Here is a 24,754-nt window from a genome sequence, read left to right as displayed (position 1 = left end):
CAAGTCTCCTTCAATCAGCATTTATCCCCATTTACTCTTTTTTAAGAGTTTTCTTTGTCATCATAGGGATGTAGGGACAGGGGTGTCTTGTTCCTGTTTCTCCAATGATTTCTCACCTGAAAGGAATTTCCCTGTGTGCACTGCACTGGGATTGCTTTCTAATCCTTGCGATCCATATAGTGTGTCAGGTGTACCCAAGCTGATAGCACCTCTGATGTGGTCTGACCTACCTGTGATGTGGCCATCTTCCTGAATCACCATCATGCTCTTCAACAAGAAATCCCTCAAAAACTTTTCTACCATGGTCTGTGGACAAAGTCAAGTCCACATTTAGTGTCATTCAGCTCTAACAAAGGATGTACATTTTTTATATCCCTTACTATAACGGCAAAAGTATTTTGTACAAATATGTTTGATAAATAACACATATTATTTATGTGTGTATTGGTGCTTAAACAGTTTTATTTCTATGTGAAAAAGAAATAAACTGGGGAAGTTATTAGAGGAAAGTACTATCATGTGGAGAAGGCCATATGTTTGACTAAGGATTTTATCGTATTACGCACCCAGCTGTCCTCGGTCATCATAGCTTTCTTGGACAGATATGTGCCTGAGCATTCTAAAAGCACTTTTCTGATTGCCAATATAAAGTTTGGCTTCAGGGACGATCTTTCAGATATTTGCCAGAAAGAGAGAACATACTGATGCTTTCCCTCATTTTCAGTGAGAGAAACATTTTAGAGTGTTGGAATGAGGTCCTGTGGAAGGTCGTATAATTACCTTCCATTAAGGCCTTTAAAAACAGAATGTCTATTTATATTCTTGGAGTTCTTAATGAAGCTCTTTTTTTTTTTATGGTGAAGGAGTTATTCTGTGATGGTTTCTCAGGTCATTCTGGGTCTTGTTTTGAATAGTTCTAATGTCTTAGAGAAGTTTCGTTCAGAAAAACACCCCTGTTCAGAAAAATTGGGTCTGATACCGGCTCTGTCATAAAGTCATTGTGTACATCTTAATTTGTGCACTATTTCTGAAAAGGGTGTTTAAGGACGAAATTAAAAATAAGTATAAACATTTTGTTGCCTGTTTAGAAAAGACAGAAAAGGAATTTCAAAATCATCTTGTCTAATTGTTTTCTAATCTCTATAGAGTTCAACTGCTGTGATGGTTGAGGCAACTGGCAAAAAAAAAAAAAAAAAGTTTGTATTTTGAATAAATAAAAAGTAAGGACCAAAGTCAAGGAAGATATTATTTCATAGAGGTGACCTAAATGGTTTCAACTCATAACAACTCTATGTACTAACTGCTGTGGGTTATGAGAGGGATTTTTTCTCCATTTTAACTTTGAGGATTTTGTTTCTTCTTTCTCCCAGTGTCCCCTCTACCATCTCTTTCTGCATTTCTTTTTCCAGCTCAAGCATCTGTTCTTCCCCCTGTATGCTGTTAAGGTAAGGGGGAGGGTGACAAAGTGAGAAGTGCCTGGATTTAATATTAGAGAGACCTGGGTTTGCATCTTTCTTTGTCACTTAGCATCAGGATTGCTCTTGTAAAGTTGCATATCCTCAAGTGAGAACACGGAAATAATTTCTACCTCTCAAAGTTGGTACGCAATGAAATGATATCTAGAAAACATCTTAGCACCATTTCAGGCACAAAATGAATTCTCAATAATTATTAGGCATTAGTGGTCTGTTTTCATATGTTGTGTAAAAATTCCACTGCCAATTTGGTTATAATTATGGTAAGTCTGATAAAGGAGATACAAATTGGCTATTTTTTTTTTTATCCTCACCTGAGGACATTTTTGCATTTATCTTCAGATAGAGTGGGAGGGAGAGATGGAAGAAGAGAGAGAGAGAGAAAAACATCGATATGAGAGAGACACATCAACTGGTTGCCACCCACATGACCCCAACTGGGGCCAGGGACAAACTGCAATCGAGTTACGTGTCCTTAGCAGGACGGAACCTGGGACTCTCTGGTCCATGGGCCGATGCTCTAACCGCTGAGCCAAACCGGCCAGGGCCAAATTGGCTATTTAAAAAAGAATACATGAGCCCTGGCCAGTTTGGCTCAGTGGTTAGAGCGTCGGCCTGCGGTCCGGAGAGACCCGGGTTCGGTTCCCACTAAGGGCACGTACTTCGGTTGCAGTTTGTCCCCAGCCCTGGTTGGTCGTGCAGGTGGCAGCCACTCTATGTGTCCCTTCACGTTGATGTTTCTCTCTCTCTCTCCCTTCCTCTCTCTCCCTCCCACTCTATCTGTACAAAAAATGGAAAAATATCCTCGGGTGAGGATAAAAATAAATAAATAAATAAATAAAAAATAAAAAAGAATACATGATAGAGTAAAATATATTTTAAAGACATAGCCACAAATAAAAACAAGCAAACATGATCAACACCAACAGTTTCAAATGAGCTATATGCTTTTGAACCAAATAAATACTGACAGTAATATTAAGTTCTCAAATACAATTTGATGATGGATGCCTATGGTAATCTTTCTTAATTGGAGGACATCATGAAGAAAATATTTTGAATATATTCTTAAAAATGCAAGTGTAGATCGAGGTTATATGTTTGTGAAAGCCAAATGCAATTTTGCACATGACGTTTTTCAAGTTAGAGAAGTTGTCTATTGTGGGGTTAAGAGCATGGATTCTGGAGCTGAGCACCAGGGTTTGTATTGCACATTCATCAGTTAGTAGCTGTATTACCTTGGGAAGCTACCTAACTGTGCTTTGTGCTTTCATGTATAAATTTGGGATAATAATAGTTCTGTGTGATGTAGTTTGATGTGTATGTGTGCATGGATGTGTAACAATGAACTGAGTTAATTCATGTAAAGATTACAAAAGTGCTTGACAAAGAATAAGTATTTTATATTTAGTAGGTGCTATTATTATTGCCATTAATGGTAGTGGTAGCTATAGGGCAATAGTATGTCTTGGAAATTATTGTGTTTGGTAGTCTTTTCATAATTATTTTATGGCTAGTGTTGACTAAACATTGAATATTTTCAGTGACTAAAAAAGCCATGATTTGAGCCTAAAACAGGAAGATCATTATTATAATTACTTTATTTATTCATGGATAAAAAAGTTAAAGAGCGCTGTAGTTCGGAAAGCAATTCCTTATAACAGACTACGGATCTATCATCTATTTGCATTTGCAAATAAAATACAGTGTTGGGGTTGTGCCTAAATTTAAAAAATGGATTTTTTTTTCTAGGAGATATAAATCTATTATGAAAACATAAATCGTACCTCTATTTTATTGTAAGATGCAACTTTAGTCTAAGTCCCTGGTACACACACACACACACACACACACACACTCAATTTATTCCTTGCAGGCAGATATTAATATTTGTATTGTAAAAGTTGGAAAACTGGATATTAGAAATATTTTTGTGGTTTGCCTAAGACAGACACTGAGTACATGGGAGAATTCTTGAGTCTTCACCGTGTTGCTTTGACTCTCTAAAAGTATATTTATTTATTGTTATGGCACTCTGTGGACCTTTGCTATATTTTATAACCAGAATATGTCTCACATTCTTTTTTTTTAAAGTTCTTTCTTGTAAAGCAATCTCTATTAAGATACAAGGGTACATTCTGATGGAGAGCCACCGAAGGTCTGAGGCTGAGAGGCAAAGCTCTGGAGGCAGAAAGGGAAGTAAAGTCACTCTAAAGGAACGCAGGGCTGGGGTGCTCAGAAAAGCAGAAGGCGGCCAGAGATGAGAAGCAGGGGAGAACCTGATCACAAGACATACTGGTAAAATGTAACCGTAGTGACACAGAGGTGAGATTGTAGCTGCACTAATGAAGCAGGTTCTTGTCAATTTTGGGTGAATCATGCTGACAGCCAGCAGCATGCACCAAAGAGTAAATCATGCTCTCTGGAGGCCTATCACAGAAGGGATGCAACTAACGAGAGTCTGTGCATCACTCTGATGAGGTATGGACCAATGCACCTCAGGAACAATTGACCTAGAAACAGGCGAGTATTTTAAGGGGTATCTTAGAGCTAAGCCCCTACCAGTCAGTATGGGCAATTCCAGATGAAATATGCATTTTTTATACGCCAACTTAGGGACAGCAGCCCTGACTTTTCCCTACCATTGTGACACAGTGTACATGGGTAAGTGCTAAATTAGAACAAAGCAGGCTAAATGTCCCCCATCTTGGATGCAGGCAAGAGAACAGGCACTGTGGAGTAAGAGAGATCTGGATTTGGATTCTAGCTCTTCCATTTATTTGCTATCAAATTGGTAGGTTATTTCCTATCTTAGTAAGTTTTTTTCATCTCTAAAATGGGACTAAGGATACTTACTTCAAAATGCTTAAGATAGCATATGTAATACCCTGGCACACACTATGTATTTAATAAATATTGGTTCCGTCAGTCCCCTTCTATTTAGAGACAAGAATTGATATACAGTGCACCACCTATATTTTCCTGATTATAATTTCTTCACTTTTTTGCTCCTTTCCTAAATTTTAAGATTCATTCATTCATTCATCAATTAGATCCTGTGCTTTTATAGTGTGCTAGGACCTGGGCCAGGTACTGGAGTTATAGAAATAGAGAGCACAGCCTCTGTTTCCACACTGCTCACAGAGGTCATAGATGACTTTAATACAATGTAGTGAGTACAGAATGCTAAGGGAGCTCCATGGACGGGTGGGGTAGTGGGGTCATCTGTCGAGCCTTCTAAAGTATGAGTATGGGTTACCCAGGGAAAGGAGGGTGAGGAAAATGGTATATTCCCTGAAAAGGATAACATATACAAAGATATGAAGTCTCGTGTAGACAACCATCAGTCTCTTTCAGGTATTTTAAAGGCCATTTATAATATTTAAATGGCTTCCAATAAGTTAGTCAATTCAATTTTAATCAAGGACACCCATTTCTATCTAGTCTCTCTTTTGTCACTCATGGCCACCTTTGGGTCCATCTCCATCTAATTATCAAAAGCTTTCTATGCCGTTTGGCTGCGTAAACTAACCAAGCTCCGGGGCTAGACCTTAGAATTATGGGCACGGTTTTAGATGTTTTTCTAGACAATTTAACTCCAATGGTCAGTGCCACAGATGTGTTGGTTTAAACAATGTGTAATGTTTTGTTGGCTATTAACATTTGAAAGCAGTTTCTTCTATACTTTACATATAGCCTATGAAAAGAGCATTATGTTCAATTATAATAAAAACACTCAAAATTATTCAAACACATGGAGGCTAAATAGCATGTTATTAAACAATAATTGGGTTACCAAGGAGATCAAGGGAGATATAAAAAATTTTCTGGAAACAAATGAAAATGAACACACAACAAGACAAAAATCTATGGCACAAAGGGAAAGCAGTCCTGTGAGGGAAGTTCATAGCATTACAAGCCTACCTCAAGAAATAAGAAAAATTTTTAATAAACTATCTAACCTGACAACTTAAAGAATTATAAAGAAAGAAAAAGAAAAACCCAGAGTTGGTAGAAGGAAGGAAATAATAAACATCAGACCAGAAACAAATGATATAGAGACTAAAAACACAACACCAAAGATCAATGAAACCAAGAGCTGGTTCTTTGAAAAGATAAATAAGATTGATCAACCTTTAGCCAGACTCACCAAGAAACAAAGAGAAAGGACGTAAATAAATAAAGTCATAAATGAAAGAGGTGAAGTAACAGCAGACACTGCAGAAACACAAAGGATTGTAAGAAAATACTATGAACAATTATATGCCAACAAATTGGACAACCTATGCAAAATGGACAAATTCCAAGAAGCATACAAGCTTTCAAAGCTCAACAGGGAAGAGTCAGAAAATCTGAATAGACCAATAACAACTAAAGAAATCGAAGATGTAATCAAGAAACTGTAAACAGCAAACAAAAGCCCTGGTCCAGATGGCTTCAAAGAAGAACTAATACCTATTCTTCTCAAACTATTTCAAAAAATTCTAAAGGAAGAAAGATTTCCATGCTCTTCTTATGAAGCCTGCATAATCCTAATTCCAAAACCAGATAGAGTCACTACAAAGAAAAGAAATTACAGGCTCATATTCCTGATGAACATAGATGCCAAAATCCTCAAAAAAATATTAGCAAATGGGATCCAGCAATATATACATATTTCTTTTTATTCTCACCCAAGGACATTTTTGCATTTATCTTCATATAGAGTGGGAGGAGAAGAGGGGGGAAGAGAGAGAGAAACATTGATGTGAGAGAGACACATCGACTGGTTGCCACCCACATGACCCCAACCAGGACTGGGACAAACTGCAGTCGAGGTATGTGCCCTTAGCAGGAACCAAACCCGGGATTCTCTGGTCCGTGGGCTGATGCTCTAACTGCTGAGCCAAACCAGCCAAGGCGGATCCAGCAATATATTAAAAAAATGATTCACCATGACCAAGTAGGATTTATCCCAGGGATGCAAGGCTGGTACAATATTTGAAAACCAATAAATGTGATACAGCACATTAACAAAATGAAAGATAAAAATTATATGAGCATTTCAATAGATGCTGAAAAAAACATTTTCCAAAATCTAGCACCCATTTTTGATAAAATTCTCAGCAAAGTGGGAACAGAGGGATCATACCTCAACATAATAAAGGCCATATATGACACACCTACAACCATCATCATACTCAATGGCCCCAAATTGAAACCATTTCCCTTAAGAACAGAAACTAGACAGGGATGTCTGCTTTCCCCACTCTTATTCAACATAATACTAGAAGTCTTAGCCACAGCAATCAGACAAGAAGAAAGAATAAAAGGTATCCAAATTGGAAAGGAGGAAGTGAAACTGTCATTATTCGCATATAACATGATATTGTACATAGAAAACCCTAGAGATGCCACCAAAAAACTACCAAATTTAATAAATAAATTTGGCAAATTAGCAGGATACAAAATCAACATCCAGAAATTGATGGTATTTTTATACACCAGTAATGAGCACTCAGAAAGAGAAACAAAACAAAACAAAACAAACAAAGAAACAAATCTCATTTACCATTGCAAAAATAAAAAATAAAAAAATAAGATAGCTAGGAATACATTTAATCAAGGAGGTAAAGATATGTTCTCAGAAAACTACAGGACATTGGGAAAAAAAAAAAAAGGAAGACATACTAAAAGGGAAGCATATACCATATACATGGATTGGAAGAATCAACATCATTAAAGTGACCATACTACCCAAAGCAATATATAGGTTCAATGCAATCCTTATTAAAATACCAATGGCATAATTCACTGAGCTAGAGCAAAAAGTCCAAAAGTTTAATGGAACCAAAAATGACCCTGAATAGCCACAGCAATCTTAAAAAAATAATAATAATAAAGTTGGAGGAATCATAATACCAGATATCGGGTTATACTACAATGCCACAGTAATCAAAACAGTCTATTATTGGCACAAGAATGAGCATATAGATCAATGAAACAGAACAGAGAACCCAGAAATCGACCCAAGACAGTATGCTCAATTAATCTTTGACAAAGGTGGCAAGAGCATACAATGGAGTAAAAACAATCTCTTCAATAAATGGTGTTGGAAAAATTAGACAGGTACATGCAAAAAAATAAAACTAGACCACCAACTTACACCATACACAAGAATAAACTCAAATTGACAAAAGACTTAAATATGTTATGAAACCATAAAAGTCGTAGAAGAAAATGTAGGCAGAAAAATCTCAGACATCACACGAAGCAGAATTTTTGCAGATATATTACCTAGGACAAAAGAAACAAAGAAAAAATTAGTAAATGGGACTACATCAAACTAAAATACTTCTGCACAGAAAAAGAAACCAGCATCAAAATGAAAAGGGAACCAACGGCATGGGAGAACATATTTGCCAATGATACATCAGATAAGGGATTCATTTCCAAAATATATAAAGTACTCATACAACTCAACAAAAGGAAGACAAACAACCCAATTAAAAAATGGGCAGAGTGCCTGAATAAACACTTCTCCAAAGAGAACATACAAATGGCCAAGAAACATATGAAGAAATGTTCAACGTCACTAATCATCAGAAAGATGCAAATAAAAATAACTATGAGTTATCACCTTACACCTGCCAGAATGGCTGCCATCAACAAATCATCAAACAACAAGTGCTGGCAAAGATGTGGAGAAAAGGGTACTCTAACACACTCCTGGTGGGAATGCAGACTGGTGTAGACACTATGGAAACCACTAAGGTGTTTGCTCAAAAGATTAAAAAGGTGATATCACTTTTAGGAATATATCTTAAAAAGCCTGAAACACCAATCAGAAAGAATTTATGCATCCCTTTGTTCATAGCAGCACTATTTACAATAGTGAAGATCCAGAAACGGCCTGTGTCCATCAGGAGATGAGTAGATAGAAAAGCTGTGGTACATATACACAATGGAATACTATGCAGCTGTAAGCAAGAAAGATCTCTTTGACACGACAGGGAGGCACCTGGAGAGTACTATGCTAAGTGACATAAACCAGTCAGAGAAAGACAAGTATCACATAATCTCACTTATTTGTGTAACATAATGAACAAAATAAGCTGGTAAACAACAAAGAGCCAGAGACATGGACATAGGGAACAGACTAACAATAGTCAGAGGGAAGGAGGTGGGGAGGTGGGAAGAGATAAACCAAAGCACTTATAAGCATATATGCATAACCAGTGGACACAGACAGTGCAGTGAAGGTGTGTGTCTTGGGGGGAGCAGTAAGGAGGAGAAAGGTGTCAATGGGGGGAAAAGGAGGGACATCTTTAATACTTTCAACAATAAAGATAAATTAAAGAAAAAAAGAAAAGCATAGAAAAAGAGTATTATAGATGGAATAACCAAAAAGGATTATGGCTTCCTGTTCTTAAGATGTGTATTATCCTACACTTGTATTGTGTGCTATAATGGAACAGGCTTAAAAATGTTTTACATTGTTCCTGGTCTGCTCTGAGTCTGAAATAAAAGAGTCTCATTCAGGAACATCACCCCATCACACTCCACCACCACCTCCTTCTCATTCTAGATCATCATCTTTAGGTATGAATTGGACCTTTATAGTTACCACAGGACAACAATGGGCTGGTGTTGCCTGTCCCCCTGTGGTGTCTCCAAGACCACAGCCCTCACAGGCTCCTGGCCCCGCGGTGCATTGCCCAGTGGATACTGATGGCCTAGTAACTCATACCAGTACTTCACTTTGGCAGACATCAGAACAACCACATTTTGCAGATTTCAGCTAGTTTGAAGCATTTGCTGCAACAAATGTAAATGAAGAACAAGATGATGATGAAGCTGAGAAACATCCAGAAGTCTTGCTGGTTGAAAAAGCTTCTGATCCTGCAAGTTGTCTTCACATTGTCAAAGCAGAGAGTAAAATTGAAAAGACAGCTGCTAGGGCTCCTTCCAAGGCGAGCAAAGGTACAACACCCTTGCTCCAGCACCCAGACCTGTACGAAGGAGATTAAAATCAGAAGATTCTTTAAGGCCAGAAGTCAAAGAACACATATAAAAGACTCGTTCATCACGGCCTTCTATTCCTAGGTCTGTTGGGAAAGATAAGAAAACTATTCAGGCATCAATCAGATGCTATAAGGAAACCAACAGTTTTGGCCAGATTGAATAGTGAACTACAGCACCAATGAAAGGGTGTTCTTGAGGAGAGAAGTTCCCTGGAAGTTCATCTGGAATAACTTCAGCCATTCTCTCACCTGTAAGCTGATTGCTGTTAACTGTGAACATACCCATTCTTTAAGGAGTTTTGGGTGCAAGCCTCTTTAGAGATCCAAATGATCAGCTCACTGCTTAATTCAACATTAAAATTTATTATTCCGTTTTGCCTTATATGTTCACCATTGTATTTAAGTGTCCTTTATTTTTTAAAATTTCAACAATAAAAAGGTCAGGATGAATTTTCCTGAAGGGTGGAAAGAAAAAAAAGAACATTAAGTTTTGTTCAAAATACTCTATCAGAGCAAAGGCTTGAGTTTTGGAGCTCTGTACCTTAGTTGGGTTGAGTGAATGAAAGTAAGTAGCAATAAACATGCTATTTGCATAATGATCCACCTGAGAGCCCCAAATCAGTCTTCACCTATGCACCTGTGAACTTTATTTTAGCTAGGAAAAACTGTTAGAAAAGACATTTTGGACACAAAGGAACCTTTGTTTGTGTATTATTGCAATATATTTCTTTAAAATGTTACTGTGCCTAGCCAAGTCTAAGACAGGGAAATACATGAATCTATAGAGAAAATTCTGAATATATGCCCTTACATTACTAGAAAAGAACTGGTAACCAGAATTCAAGGGGTGCTTATTTATATAGAGAGAGCTTGGCTGTGTCTATAGGGTTCCCAGTGCTTCTGACATATTGGTTCGTTGCTTAACTGGGTGCAAGATTAGCAATTCAAATAAATTTGATACTTCATTATATGAAACTAAAAGGCCAGAAGTAAACATATGGATGAGATGTATAGTTTTATACTCTGTTGTTTAAAATCTCATTATTTTTCACCATGGCCAGTTTAGCTCACCAGTTAGGGTGTTGGCTCATGGTCTGAAGGGTCACAGGTTCAATTCCCTATCAAGGTCATGTACCTGGGTAGCAGGTTCAATCCTGGCCCCATTGTGTGTGCCTCTCTCACATCAATGTTTCTCTCCTCACCCCCCTTCCACTCTATCTAAAAAAATAAATAAATGGAAAAATGTCATCTGGAGAGGATTAGCAAAAAATCTCATTATTTTCAAGAATTAGATAAAGCCAACTGAAGTGATTAAGAGGGAAAGAGACTCTGAAAAAAATATGTTTACTTATCATTTTAAAGTATATTTGGTCAGTGTGGAAAAGCAAACGCTGGTGTAAATGTATGTTCTTGAACAAATATTGGCTGTGTATATTTTGTTGATTTCAATAGCTTCATTTAACTTGTAGTCTCTGAGAGAGTGTACTGATTGAAGGTGGTCCTGTCTGATAGTTCAGACTTGTCTTGACAATGCAGAGCAGTAAATTTATAGATGTGTTTTATTCTTACTAATCTGGTACTGAGACCTAAGAAAATGAAGAGAACAGTTATTAAGGGCCTTCCATTTTCTCCAAAATTCCCCATGATACTTTTAACCAGATTGAAAATGGCAGAATTGCCCTGGCCGGTTTGGCTCAGCAGTTGGAGCGTTGGCCTGCAGTACAGAGAGACCCAGGTTCGGTTCCCGCTAAGGGCATGTACCTCAGTTGCAGTTTGTCCCCGGCCCTGGTTGGGTCCTGTGGGCAGCAGCCACTCCATGTGCTCCTTTCACGTCAATGTTTCTCTCTCTTTTATTTCCTCTCTCTCCCTCCCATTCTATCTGAACAAAAAATGGAAAAATGTCCTTCGGTGAGGATTAAAAAAAAAAGAAAGAAAGAAAATGGCAGAATTGGGGAATCAAACTAAAACTAAAACTTTTCTCAAGTTATTATATTTATATCAGAATTTTGACTCTTTGGAGAGTGTGTTAGTTGTATCCTATTTAAATAGAAGGTCTATCAGAGTGTGAATATAAAAACTGTACAGATTTTTAATGGAAAAACATTGAGAAGTACATTTGAGAAAGGATGGACTGAAGAGAAAGTCTCAGCTTCTTAATAGGAACTGTAGATAGTAAATGAATTATTTGCTAAGATATTTGCAGGGAAAAGCAAGGGACAGATGCTAGCAACATGCGAAGTCCCCGAGAGAGGTAAAGAAGGACTGTGATGGCACAGAACCAGATGATCAAGACACTGGCACGTGAAGTCTGACAAGAGCCCCAGGCGGTATGGAGCCCATCCAATCATTGTGAAATGAGAAAAGGCAGAGATAAGTCTAGGTCCCCATCCTTGGTTTCCAAAGATGCAAAACCTCATATTGAAAGACAGCTCAAATATATTTAATTTAGAACAAGGAAACCAATGATAAATTTACCCATGAACACAAGATAATTTTTATTGATAATATAACTGAGCATTTTTTGCCTATCAATTAATTAAGTTTATTTGAAAGTACTAAAATAAATTGGTAAAAGGGCTCAGTCCATTTTCTTGTGTTCTTAATGTGATTAGATTATAGGCTCAATCCGTGGTCCAACAAACTGGTGCATAGCAGGTATAGATTATATGAAGTTTTTAAAAAATAATCTTTGGTATCAGAGAATACAAGCATCTCAATTTTACATGGTACTAATGGAAAATGAAGAATAATTAGAATGAGTTGAAGTGTGATGGAGCTGGTGGAAACATCTGAGCTAATCTGTTGAGCAGGAGGAAGAAATTCATCCTTATTTTAAGCACTCTCTAAAGAAGGTGTTTTTCCTATTTCTTAGATTGCTGGTATTACTGTCTACAGGACTCAGCAAGTTATGGGTGCAGAAGAAGGCTGTGCTGGCAATTAGTTCAAAGACTCAATAAAATCTTGGCTGGGTGGTCAGTCTAACTGGCAATATTTAAGTTCCCCCAGCATGGAGACTTTCCCCTTTTTCTGTATTCTGCTTAGAACCTTGGACTTTGGCTTTTGCCTCTCTGAGGCACCTCCTCAACTCCAGAGTATCTCATATACAGTCTCTGCAGCTCAGTGTGGTCTCTCTCCAGTTACATCCAACCTTCCGGTGGTTGTCACTTACTGACGCCTACACGGGAGCTGCTTGCACCAGTGGGCAGCGCTGCACGTGTTCAGGAACCAAGGCCTCCCCGGGGTCCCCAGCTCTTACTGCCCTCACCACACTGTTCTCAGCCAAGTCACAGGTTCTCACAGGTCCCATGGGACCTGCTGGGTCGTGGGTCACTTTGTACGGGTTTGGTGCTTCTGCCATTTGCAACTCCAGGCTGTCACCACTGTCTCCAGGTTTTTGGTCTGGACCGAAGCTACTTAGAGTTAATGAATCCTCTTCCCATTTTGTTGTTGTCATGTTGTTTATTGAGAGTGGACCCGCAGCACAGGTGCTTGGGACTCTAACACCACATCTGTTTCATTCTCACTGTCCTCCTCCCCCTTCATGTTGGTTCTTTTCTCTAGATTTATCTTTTCTCTTTTTTTAAATTTCATTAATTAATTAATTAATTTATTTTTGTTACAGATGTTTCTCTTTTTTCCCCCACTGATTCCCCCCGCCCTCTGTCCTTCCCCACCCTGTCCCCAGCTTTGTTGTTCATGTCCACTGTTCATGCACACATGCATATAAGTTCTGTGGTTTATCTCTCCCCCACCCCCTCTTCTGGGGATTGTCAGTTTGTACCCCACTTCCACGTCTCTGGGACTACCCCATTCCTCAGACTGTTATGTTTATTATATTCCACAAATAAGTGAGATCATATGATACTTGTCTTTCTCTGTTTGGCTTGTTTCGCTTAGGATGATACTTTCCAGGTCCCTCCATGTCATCTCAAAGGATAAGAGATCTTTCTTTCTTATAGCTGCATAGTACTCCATTGTGTATATGTACCACGGCTTTTTTATCCATTCGTCTACTGATGGACATTTGGGCTGTTTCCATTCTTAGCAATTGTAAATAGTGCTGCTACAAACATGGGGGTACATATATTCTTTCTGATTGGTGTTTCAGGCTTCTTAGGGTATATTCCTAGAAGTGGGATCACTGGGTCGAATGAAAGTTCCATTTTTAATTTTTTGAGGTAACACTATATTGTTTTCCATAGTGGTTGCACCAGTCTGCACTCCCACCAGCAGTGTACTAGAGTCCCCTTTTCTCCACACCCTCTCCAACACTTGTTGTTTGATGATTTGTTGATGGCACTAGTCATGATACATTAGTGTTCCCTAATATTTTAAGAAATATTTACATTTAAATGTAATTCACTACAGTTTTCAACTTTATGAACTGGACAAATGTATTCTCAAGGTACTGAGGTACTAGAAATTTTTATGAAATAGAATCCACATTTCATTTATCTGTGCATTTCACATATTGGCCAGAATTTTAACTTAATCAGTTTAATATGCTTAATTAACAAACAGTTATCAGGTAAAGTAAGGGACACTCCAGTCACAGAAGAACTATTATTAGAATCCTATTTTCAATTTTCTGCCTTACATTTTATTTGTCATAAATTAATTCTTATTATTTTTGGTGTGAACTGAATGAAGGTCCTTTGATTAAGAATAAATGTCTACTTCATCAGAGGTGTCTGAATTGGGTGAAGGATTGTTTCTTGGTGGACACAATCACCCAGGGCTACTTACTACAATCTCTTCATTAAGATTTAGGCTAAATCATCTATTTGAAAATAATTATTTTTTTCAGACATGCGGTTGTCTTTATGGCAGGGTTACTATCCCCATCATTGAAAACCTTTCATTCAGTGCCATTTATGGGGTGGTCTAATTGGTAATCGTACAAAATTTGAATTCATTTCAAACACTTCATGCTTCAGGTACTCTGACAGGCACTGGGGCCATGGAGCTGCATTAGACACGGCGGGGGGAGGGGGGCTGGTGGTGAAGAGGGCAGAGGGGGCCTTTCTGCTGGAGGAAAGAGCATGCGCAGAAAGCACAGAGTGTGGATAATAACACAGGCTGTGTGACGTCAGATGAACGGTCAGTCCCAGGTGACGTTACAAAAACAGGGAGTCTGCTTTTCCAAACCAAGAAATCTAAGACTGTAGATTGCACTCTGAGCAAAACACATTGCGGGTCTTATAGGTTATTTCCCCAAAGGCTTCAAGAGTAAATGCTAGGTAGTATACACAGATGCTTAAGTAAAACTCGGGCAATGACTGGGAAGCATTTAAAAACAAAATAAAAAACAAAAATTGTTCCTCTTAGAATCAGGAAGCTGTTGCAGGTATGTTTCAGAAAGTGAAGTGCTTTGTCAAAAGAACTACTAGTGACTGGAAAATTGTAGAATTACCATGCAGTAATCAAAGGAGGAAATTCACACAATGCTAGAGATCATTGTAAGAGTTATTGATATGAAGGTAACACCTGGAGCTGCTACTGCTAATGAGGTAGCTTCAGTGGAAATACCTGCTGTCAGCGTATTTTGTAAGCAAAGAAGTGTTAAAACAACTCCCACATAATCCACAGGGAGATTTCTATTAACAGAATGTTAGTGCTGGGAAAGGATCATGGGACAGCCCTGAAGAGAGTATCTGGTCCAAACCCTGGTTTTACACATGAGCAAACTGAAGTTCAGAGAGGTGCAGTAAGTGGCTCAACGTCACACAGCTGGTTAGCAACAGAGCTGATCCTAATGTCCAGTAAAGTGCTTGCCTCGTGTTTTGCTGCAGTCCCTTCATATTAGTTAAAAAAACAACAACAACCAACCAACCAAACAAATAAACGAACAAAATCCTCCACTTTTTCTGTACTTTCAATACTTCTGACACCAAATGCGTGGGTTTTCTACACATTGCAGTTATCACACTACTTGGAGTTAGGTCAGACTCCACAGGTTAAGATCCATCTTGTAGGACCTACCTCCACTTCAGATGCCAATCACAAGCCCAGGCTGTCACCTGCACTGCTGATGAACATGCTATAAATCAGGAGTTCCCACAACCCCTCCTAATTGCAATACTTTATTAGACTAGCTCACAGAATTTAGGACAGTGTTTTACCTACTATTACTGGTCACTAAAAAGGATACAACTCAGGAACTGCCAAATGGAAGAGAGCATACCACAAGGTATAGGGGAGGTTCCCTGCCCTCCTCCAGAATCTTCATGTGTTTAGCAACCTGGTAGCTTTTATGGAGATGCCATTACATAGGCATGATTAATTAAATCATTGGCCACTGGAGATTAAACTCAATCTCCAGCCCCTCTCCTCTCCTGGAGGGCTGGGAGGTGGGCTGAAAGTTCCAACCCTCTAATCACAGAAAAAATGTTTGCTCCTCTGGCAACCAGCCTCTTTCTCCCAGTCATTCATTAACGTAAACTCAGGTGAGGTTGAAAAGGACTAGCTACGTGTTAGCAAAGGATATTGCTATCACTTCTATCATTCAGGAAATTTCAAGGGTTCTAGAAGTTCTGTACCAGGAACCACGGATAAAGAAAAAAAAATTATTATATCACATATTAAGTAGTTATGTAAATAGATATTGATGAGAGAATTAAGAGGCCTTTCTAAGTCTTTTAATTTCAGAGCTATAATAATAATAATCCAGTCCTTTTACTTTAATTAATTAATTGATTTTTTAAATTTTTATTGTTGAGAGTATTACAGATGTCCCCCATTTTTCCCCCATTGTCCCCCTCCACCGGTTCCCGCCCCACCCCAAGCCTTCACGACACTGTTGTCAATGTCCATAGGCTATGCATACATGCATTCAAGTTCTTTGGTTAAACTCTTCCCACCCCTGTCCCCCCCTTCCCTTCTTTTACTTTTAGATTTGAGATCTTTCTATCATATCACACCACATTTTGTGACTAAGTACTTATTTGGTGACCACGGCTATATCTGATGCAGAAATACCAAATTTTAACTGGAATTGATTTATCTTCCTTTCTATAAAAGTTAAGTGATTTTTATTTATTTTGAGATAATTTTACCAGGAAATTTTTCTAGAGATACATAACATATATGTATGACATAGGATTTAGTATTTAATTAAAAAAAATTTTTTTTTCTTTATTGATTTGAGAGAGAGAGAGAGAGGAAGTGAGAGGGAGACAGAGAGAGAACCATCAATGAGAGAGAACATCAATTGGCAGCCTCCTGCATGCCCCCCACTGGGGATCGAGCCCATAACTTGGTCATGTGTCCTGACCAGGAATTGAACCGATGACCTCTTGGTGCATGGGTCGATGCTCAACCACTGAGCCACACTGGCTGGACGGATTTAATAATTAATTTAATAAAACTGCTCAGAGTAGGAAAAGCCCTTTAGGTAGCACTCTCCTCACCCCTTGGATCAGCAGACCACGAGTCCCCATGACTAGGCAGTGGTAGAGGTTGTAGGACTTCTGCAAGGACCATTACATTAGGTGAGGCATTTCTTCAGTTTTAATAGTCATGTGTAAGGATTTTGATTTCAAAATATAACATGTATGGAAATATGTAATTTTTATTTTACTACATTGAGAAGTTTGTGATTGTCACAACAAGAAGATCTTGATCCTTGAGAAACATTGGCACCATGTCAGGCTGAGTTCTAGGTGGTTTGGGGCCATGGCCTGCTTGGCCCACTGGCTCCGTTTCTGTTTCGTCTCACTCCACTACTGGGAGGCTGGCGGAGCTTGTCCAGCTCCCATGGGCCTGGTTCATTGCAGTGAGGCTGGTAGAAGCCATGCCCCTTTTCTAGAATCTGAAAATTGAGATGTAAAACCAGAAGAATCCTGGGGACGGTTATGAGGAGCAGTGGGGAGAAGCAGGAGAGGAAAGAAGTGAGGAGTGGAAGTGATGGGTGAACAAGCCAGCAGAAGGGAGATCTGGATGTGTCCTGGGGGTAGAAGCCATTGATCACCTTCAGCAACACACATGGGGGAGCCTATGTCACTGAAAGGACAGGCGAGGGACACGGTCTGTAATGAGGATGGATTATGATCACTCGGGGTCCTGAGGAGAGACAGAGGTCAGAGTTTAAGGTCTAAGCCAAACACAGGCACATAGAAATCGCTTGGGATACTTTGGGTAGGCATGAGGGAATCCGGAGCTCCCAGCCAGGGCAGCTGGTGCAACAGGAGAAAAGTCTGAGTGGATATACACAGGTGGGAGAGAATTCAGACGTCTGTTAGTGTGCAGGCCTTTGGAGTAGTAATTCCTTAACCTAACTAAGCGTCAGAAGCTCCTTGGTGTCAGATTCCCAGGGTGGTGGTTAGGAGACGCTCTCTGACTTTATAGGTCTTTGGTCGGGATCAGCAATCTGTGTTTTTAAAGACATCCTAAGAGATTCTGACATACAGCTGGATATAGGGTTATATTCCTCTGGAAGTTCTTTACAGTACAAACAAAATGATTCAATGGTTATATTTGAATGTTTGACACAGTCTCTGCAATGCATACAAAAGATTCCCTTTGCCTTACCATATTTCTTTGGTTCATATAAAGATCATAAAAATAGGAGGCAAGACATTTTCCTCCTACCCTTATACCATGGGGGGAAATTTTGTATATCTAGCACTTGAAATAAGCATCAACGGGATCAACATACAGATAGAAAATTGAAGCATAATCTCATGCCCCCAGTGCTTAATGGAAGTGAACACCCAGTGACCAGATTCTGGGCATGAATAAATAGAAGTATTGACCACGAGTCAGGAGAAGTCCTTTGCAGCATTTTACAAAGGATGAGCAATGCCTCTTTAGAAATGTAGCACAAAATATACCATTTAAAGGAATGCACACACCATTAATCTTTTTATAATTCAAGTCATTAAAATATGAAGATGGATTCCCCATGAGGCAGCTTGTTGGAGTAATAAGAGCCCTGCTTTCAATTCAAGAACTCTGGGTTCTACCCCTCATTTAGCTACAGACCCAGTGTTGCAAAAGAACGGAGTGAGGCTTTGTCTCCACAGTCGCCACAGTCTCCCAGGATCTAATATCCTGTGGTATCTGTCACTGTAATTGAGGATTCTCAGACACAAGTGGGTCAGATGTCTCTAGTACAATAGTGGTCCCCAGAAAGAAAATATATCAACACAGCTTTCACTCTGCCAATAACAGGCTACCACTGACAAGATCATCGCTGGGCTTGCCATTTATAGTCCCTAAATTCTTAAAAATTGTTTAATTTTTTTTTTTTTTAAGTGACAACCTTTTTTCCCCCCTGGTTCCTTCATCTATTTTCTTTGTAAAGACTGTTCTAACTGGTCATTCATTCATTTAACAAATAAAATTCAAGACACTGTGGTACTTATGAAAAATCTACTCCCAAGGAATTTCAAGATGAATTGAGGTGATAAGAACTATACAATTTTCAGAAAAAGTAGAAACAGCCCTGGACGGTTTGGCTCAGTGGTTGGAGCGTCAGCCTGCGGAACAGAGAGTCCCGGGTTCGGTTCCCGCTAGGGGCATGTACCAAAAAAAAAAGACAAAGAAAAAGTAGAAACAATGTTAGAAAGTGATGATTATCCTAAGAGTGTAGACTAGGTGAGCTTATTTCTGGGGTGACTGATGCTTTGCACCCTAAAGTCCTGGTAGGATTTGGAAGTAGAAATTTGGTGGGGAATAGCATTTCAGGCACTGAGATGAAAGAAGCAGATCATATTTAGAGAACAGAGAATAGTATAGCTTGGTGTGCAGGACCTGCAAAGGAGATCCCTGGACAATGAACTGAAAAGATGGGCTGACTTAGTGATGGTGAAGCCCGGCTCATGAGGCTCCCCGGTCTGACTTCTCAGAAAGCAATTTCCTCCAGATCAAGCCATTTCTGAGCTCGTTAATTTCTTATTTCTGCCTCAGAGGCACCTTAGCCTTTTGGCTGTGATCACCCTGAGAGTTCGCCTGTTTCCTCACGCCGGGGCTTCTTTGCAAGACGGCGTTTTGACTGGTACCCTGGCTTTGAATCTTGGACTTTGATACGTGAGACTGGGATGCCAAAGGTTAGGTTCCCTCTCTCTGCTTTCTTGTCTGTTTTCTCTCAGGCCACACTCTGATCTTGTTAATTCTTAATCTTATCCCTTCTGTGTGTTTCAAGATGGGATGTATGTTGGAAGAAGAGACTGTGGCTTGAAATAAAAGAGGAAATCTAGGCCTCCTGGCACTCAGCACTAGAGATCTCAGATGTTCAGAGAGTCACTGTCTTACGGTCACCCCGACGTACGTACAGGTATGTGACTGCGAGGAGAGATTGTCTGTGTCTGAAGAAGCTTTAAAGAGCAAACCAGATACAATCATGAATTACATTCTAAATCCTACCTTTGACACCATGAGAAGAAAATTTCAAATCAGTTCTTCCACTCTCCGATATTCTCTACGCTGTTTAACACTTTCCTCTGGAACCATTTTGCTTATTATTATTTTTTTTAACCTATGAAGTTTGCTCCCTCAGTGACCTCTAGAATCAATCTTCCATGTATTTGTGGTGTTAATTGTTTAAATATTTAAAAAATCAGTTTGATGTGGAGTGTGGGTTTTAACAGACTCAAATTCACCGTGTTCTTTGTCTAACTGCATTAGGTACATTTTGGGCTGGTTCCGGGCAGAATTGGAAGTCAGGAAACTTTACCTTGTGGTTCTTTTTTTTTATCCTCACTGGAGGACATCTTTCCATTTTTTGTTCAGATAGAGTAGGAGGGAGAGAGAGGAAGGAGAGAGAGAGAGAAACATCGACGTGAAGGGACACATCGAGTGGCTGCCACCCGCGCGACCAACCAGGGCCGGGGACAAACTGCAACCGAAGTACGTGCCCTTAGCGGGAACCGAACCTGGGTCTCTTTGGACCACAGGCTGACGCTCTAACCGCTGAGCCAAACTGGCCAGGGCTACCTTGTCATTCTTTAGCCTCTTTGCCCTTTTCCTCTCTTGCCAGTGGCCCTGGCTGTTTTCACAGGAGCAGTTTTTGCCTGTTCCCTTTAAGACCTGTCCTTTGGCAATGCTCCGGTAACTCATTCACACTAAGGTGTAGCAAACTGGTATCCTTGGTTTTCCTTTATCATGCTGATTTGCTTTATGCAGTTGATAATATCCGAAGCTATAGGAGTTCTTTTCTAATTGGATGTATGAGGTAGAGAGGCATTCCTGGCTTTTTAAAACAAATCATGCATCCTGTATCCTCTCCCTTCTGAATCAAAACGAGCCATTTTTAAAAAAAATTAAGTATTTCATTAGGTATTTCTAAAGTTCCTTGTTAGGTATGACCTTAATTTTAGCAAGTGTGCCTGATATTTTATACCTACAAGCTTCCTGCTTCTAGTTTGCATTTAGAATACATCCATTCCTCAAGTGTTAGGTGATTTCTGCTTATATCTAATGACAATTCTGTACTGCTGTCAAAATTCAGAAAGCACAGTTATCATTTCACTGTGGTAGGTCAGGAAATTTTAAATTAGATTTGTACTCTTCAAAATCATACTCTGTTTAGACATAAGCAAATTACATGCAAACGATGCAGAAAATGCCAGGTGAATTTGTCACACTGGATCTGACCTTTGGGAGAATAACATGGGAAAGCTGTGTTGTAGGACCAGTGGCAGGGTCTGGCAAGTGGACCATCATCTGTACACAGAAAAACTATAGTTTTTTGTTTTTTTACGGAATTGATCATATGAGAATTAGATTCCTGCTCTGATAAGTTGGGGGGGGGGGCAGGGGAATCAAAGAAGGTTAGTCCCAGGAATGGAATGTGCTAAAGACAAAGGGACAGGTGACATTATTTCACCTGCCTACGTGCCAATACTGTTAAATCAAGGAAAAAAGAGAATAATGTTAAAAATGCTGGCTCAGGAATGCCACATGCAGCTGGAATCTAGGTTCCTTCAAATCAGCTTAATTTTATGATAAACTTGAACTGAGGTCATTCATATCATTATTGTATTTGTGGCCGAGAAAGCGGCATTTTATTCTGATCTACACATTATGGTTCAAAGGTTATGCTAATTTGTTGCCTATGAGAAGGTATTTTTAAGAAAAAAAGCAGGTAAGAAGTTGCACTGTGTGGCAAGATAGGTTTTTCATGAAGACAAAGTTAATCACTATCAATCTGATATCATTTGGATAATGTTAAATAAAGATCTCTCAGTCTCCAAAAATAAATAAATAAATAAATAAATAAATAATAAATAACTAGGCCTCCCCAACTTAAAGCTATGCTCTATTTATTTATTAAAAATTTGATGAGAGAGAACCTCGATTGGCCAACTCGTGCATGCCCCCCAATGGGGATTGGACCCACAACCTGGGCATGTGCCCTGACTAGGAATTCAACCAGTGACCTCTTGGTGCAAGGGCCGACACTCAACCACTGAGCCATACCGGCCTGGCAAACTATGCTGTATTTAAAGTTATCCCTCATCCCTCACCATACTATTCCTTTAGGTAAAATTCACAGCAAATGATCCATCAGTGCTCAGATTCTGAGGCCACCGTGCAGGTTAGCTATGAGGAGGTGGGCCTGGGCGGGGAGAGCAGGCATCGGAAGGCTAGGTGTGGGTTTTAGAGGACAGAGCATTGTCTGCGTGAGCTAATACAGGTGAGTGAGGCATTTGTGTAGCTAGAGAAAAGAAACAAGGAGACTCCAGAAAAGAGAAGCGGAGACAGGGAATCCAAATTTCATTATCTTTTAACTTAATCAAAGAAGACTAATTTTACATCTACTGTTACTCTTTTTTTCCATTTGATATTTAACTTGGGAAAAGTTAACATGAAGATAACTTGGTTGGGAAAAATGTTATATTGAAACACAATTTTAGCTTAATTTTTCTAATCATAAAAGTATGGTTCCTCTTTCTGCTGAATTTATATTTCTGTGTGTTTTTTCCCCCTTCAAAATGCCTGGACATGGAATTAGAGAGAAATGGGTTTAAATACCGGCATTGCTACTTAGGAGCAAAGTGATCTTAGGCAAGTAATAACTGCACTGACCATCCATTATTGCATTTGTGAAATAGAGCTAATAACCTTGATGAGGTTTTTGAGGAGAAATATGATACCTGTATAGCATCTGGTTGAGTGCTAGTACGTGGTATCATTATTATTGATACAGCGACCTCTCTGCCGACACATTCTGAAAATCATTTCTTTCTGAAAATAAGTATATCGGTCAGATTTAATACAAATAAATGAAATTTCACTTTTCTAGAACTTTACCATCAGAACCATTGCTCTGTATCTCTTTTCTTCTCCTTCAAATGATACAGATGTATGCATAGTTACCTTGATGTAAGTAAATTAAGATAACCTTAGTCTAACTTATTTATATTAATACATTTAAAGAGCCCGTGTCTGAAGACTTGAGCGGCTCTTTGTACAGATGCTCTCATCATGACCTGAGCGTATGGCCTCTTCTCCTCGGCCCCTGCAAAGAGAACACTGCTTGCTTCGGCAGAACTCATTATACAGGAACTTGATAAATAGAAATGTAAACTTTTTGTAAGTGCATTTTTTTCTTTATTGATCTTAGAGAGAGAAAAGTGAAAGGGAGAGAGAGATAAAAACATCGATGAGAGAGAACATCAATTGGCTGCCTCCTGCATGCCCCCCACTGGGGATCGGGCCCACAACCTGGGCATGTGTCCTGACTGGTAATCGAACCAGCGACCTCTTGGTGCATGGGTCGACGCTCAACCACTGAGCCACACTGGTTGAACAGAAATGTAAACTTTTTAATAACTAACACTAAAAATTTGTTACATGTCATAAATTCCTTTGCATATCTTATGGTGAACGCAACCTTTTCAGTAAGTTTGTTCTTTTATATTATTTAACGTACTATATAGTATGTATCTTGGTAAATGTGGTTCTTGTTTTTACCAGTTATCACAATATCTTAGATTGCTGCTTCTGTTCTTACTGTGCATATTCTCCTTTCCTTAGGCCAAACCAGCCTGTAGATTTCTCAAATCCAAAATTTCCCAACAGAAGCAGGAAGTATAGGCAAGGAAGCAAAGGGTCATAGGTCATTAATCTGGGTGGAGCAGGTAAAAGACTAGAAAGTAGGTAATATTTGAGCTCAATGTGTTTTATTCAAAGTAGATAAATGGGTTCATCTTCTTTTAACTTGAAGACTTTGGCACTCGTCCAAAGACGGTCATCCTCATACTGCAGAAGCCCATGCTAGAGAGGGAGGAACATGGGTCCTGTCTGTCCCAGCTCATCATCTGGCAGCTTCATTGAGAAACTGACTTTGGGATTCAAGACAGCTCTTCCTTATTAGGACGCAGTGAACAAGCAGGATTTCAGTTCATCAGAGGTAATCGATAAAGGCTGCAGAACTAGGTTCTTGTTTTCAAGTACATCTGTCTACAGAAGCTCTTGGCTGCTGTAATGTCACATTTTAAAACTGACGTCAGCTTCAAGGCACCTTTACTTTTCATGACCTTTTTACTGACCTCTTCTAGTGCTTTCTCTAATTAGCACATTACCTAATTCGTAATGCGCCCTTGCTCTACAGGTATTGGGCAAATGTTCATATATCACTGAAATTTTAAAGAACTTACTTACTGTCGCCTTCATAATCTAACAGGGGAAGAGTGTCTATAGGTTGACTAACTTGATGTAGAAGGATAACCCATATGTTTCAGAGTCAGGAGCACCCAGAATTGAATTTTCTATAACATCGTAATTGGAAAAATAAGGTAGCTTCTTTGAGCCTTAATTTTTTTCACAAGTGAAATGGGTATACTTTCTATTGCATATGTTTTCTGTGTAGATGAAGTAAAAACCAAACCAAAAAGAAAAAAAAAACCAAAAAAAACCCCCAAAACCAACAAACACTCTCAGTCAGCTTCTTGACAGGAAATAGGAAACACTCAGATGAGAAGCTGAGGGAAGAGACTATGATAAAGGTATGGTCAAGGTTAAAGGACATCTACCAGGTGTGATGAAGTATCCTGGGCTGGCAACAGTGGTGAGCCATTGCTATGGCTCGGCCTGCATGAGTAGGGGAGTGGAGAGTTCACAGACCCAGAAATAGTGTGTGCTTGTAGGAGAGAGCCCTCTGGACTGTGGTCTTTGGTAGAGGGACGCGATCAGGGAATAAATATCCTGACTTCTCTTTATCCCCACATACTAGCTAGTGCCTCTGATTCACTCAGAGGGAACACACTAATACAACCCATATGGTTCAGCCTCTGGGGCACAGAGCAGGCTGGAATAGAGAGGAGGGTATCT

At 39.3% G+C, this 24,754-nt stretch overlaps 1 protein-coding gene across 1 annotated transcript in view; it reads left to right on the top strand.

Moving 5' to 3' along the window:
- The window catches only part of NXPH1 (neurexophilin 1), a 297,503-nt gene that overhangs the window by 227,593 nt on the left and 45,156 nt on the right, over window positions 1-24,754 (top strand). The window lies entirely within an intron of this gene.

This window comes from Molossus molossus, unplaced genomic scaffold (genome assembly GCF_014108415.1).
Source record: "Molossus molossus isolate mMolMol1 unplaced genomic scaffold, mMolMol1.p scaffold_m16_p_7, whole genome shotgun sequence".
NCBI classification, from domain to species: domain Eukaryota; kingdom Metazoa; phylum Chordata; class Mammalia; order Chiroptera; family Molossidae; genus Molossus; species Molossus molossus.
The sequence above is the reverse complement of the archived record's forward strand: the minus strand, read 5'-3'. Positions and strand labels throughout refer to the sequence as shown.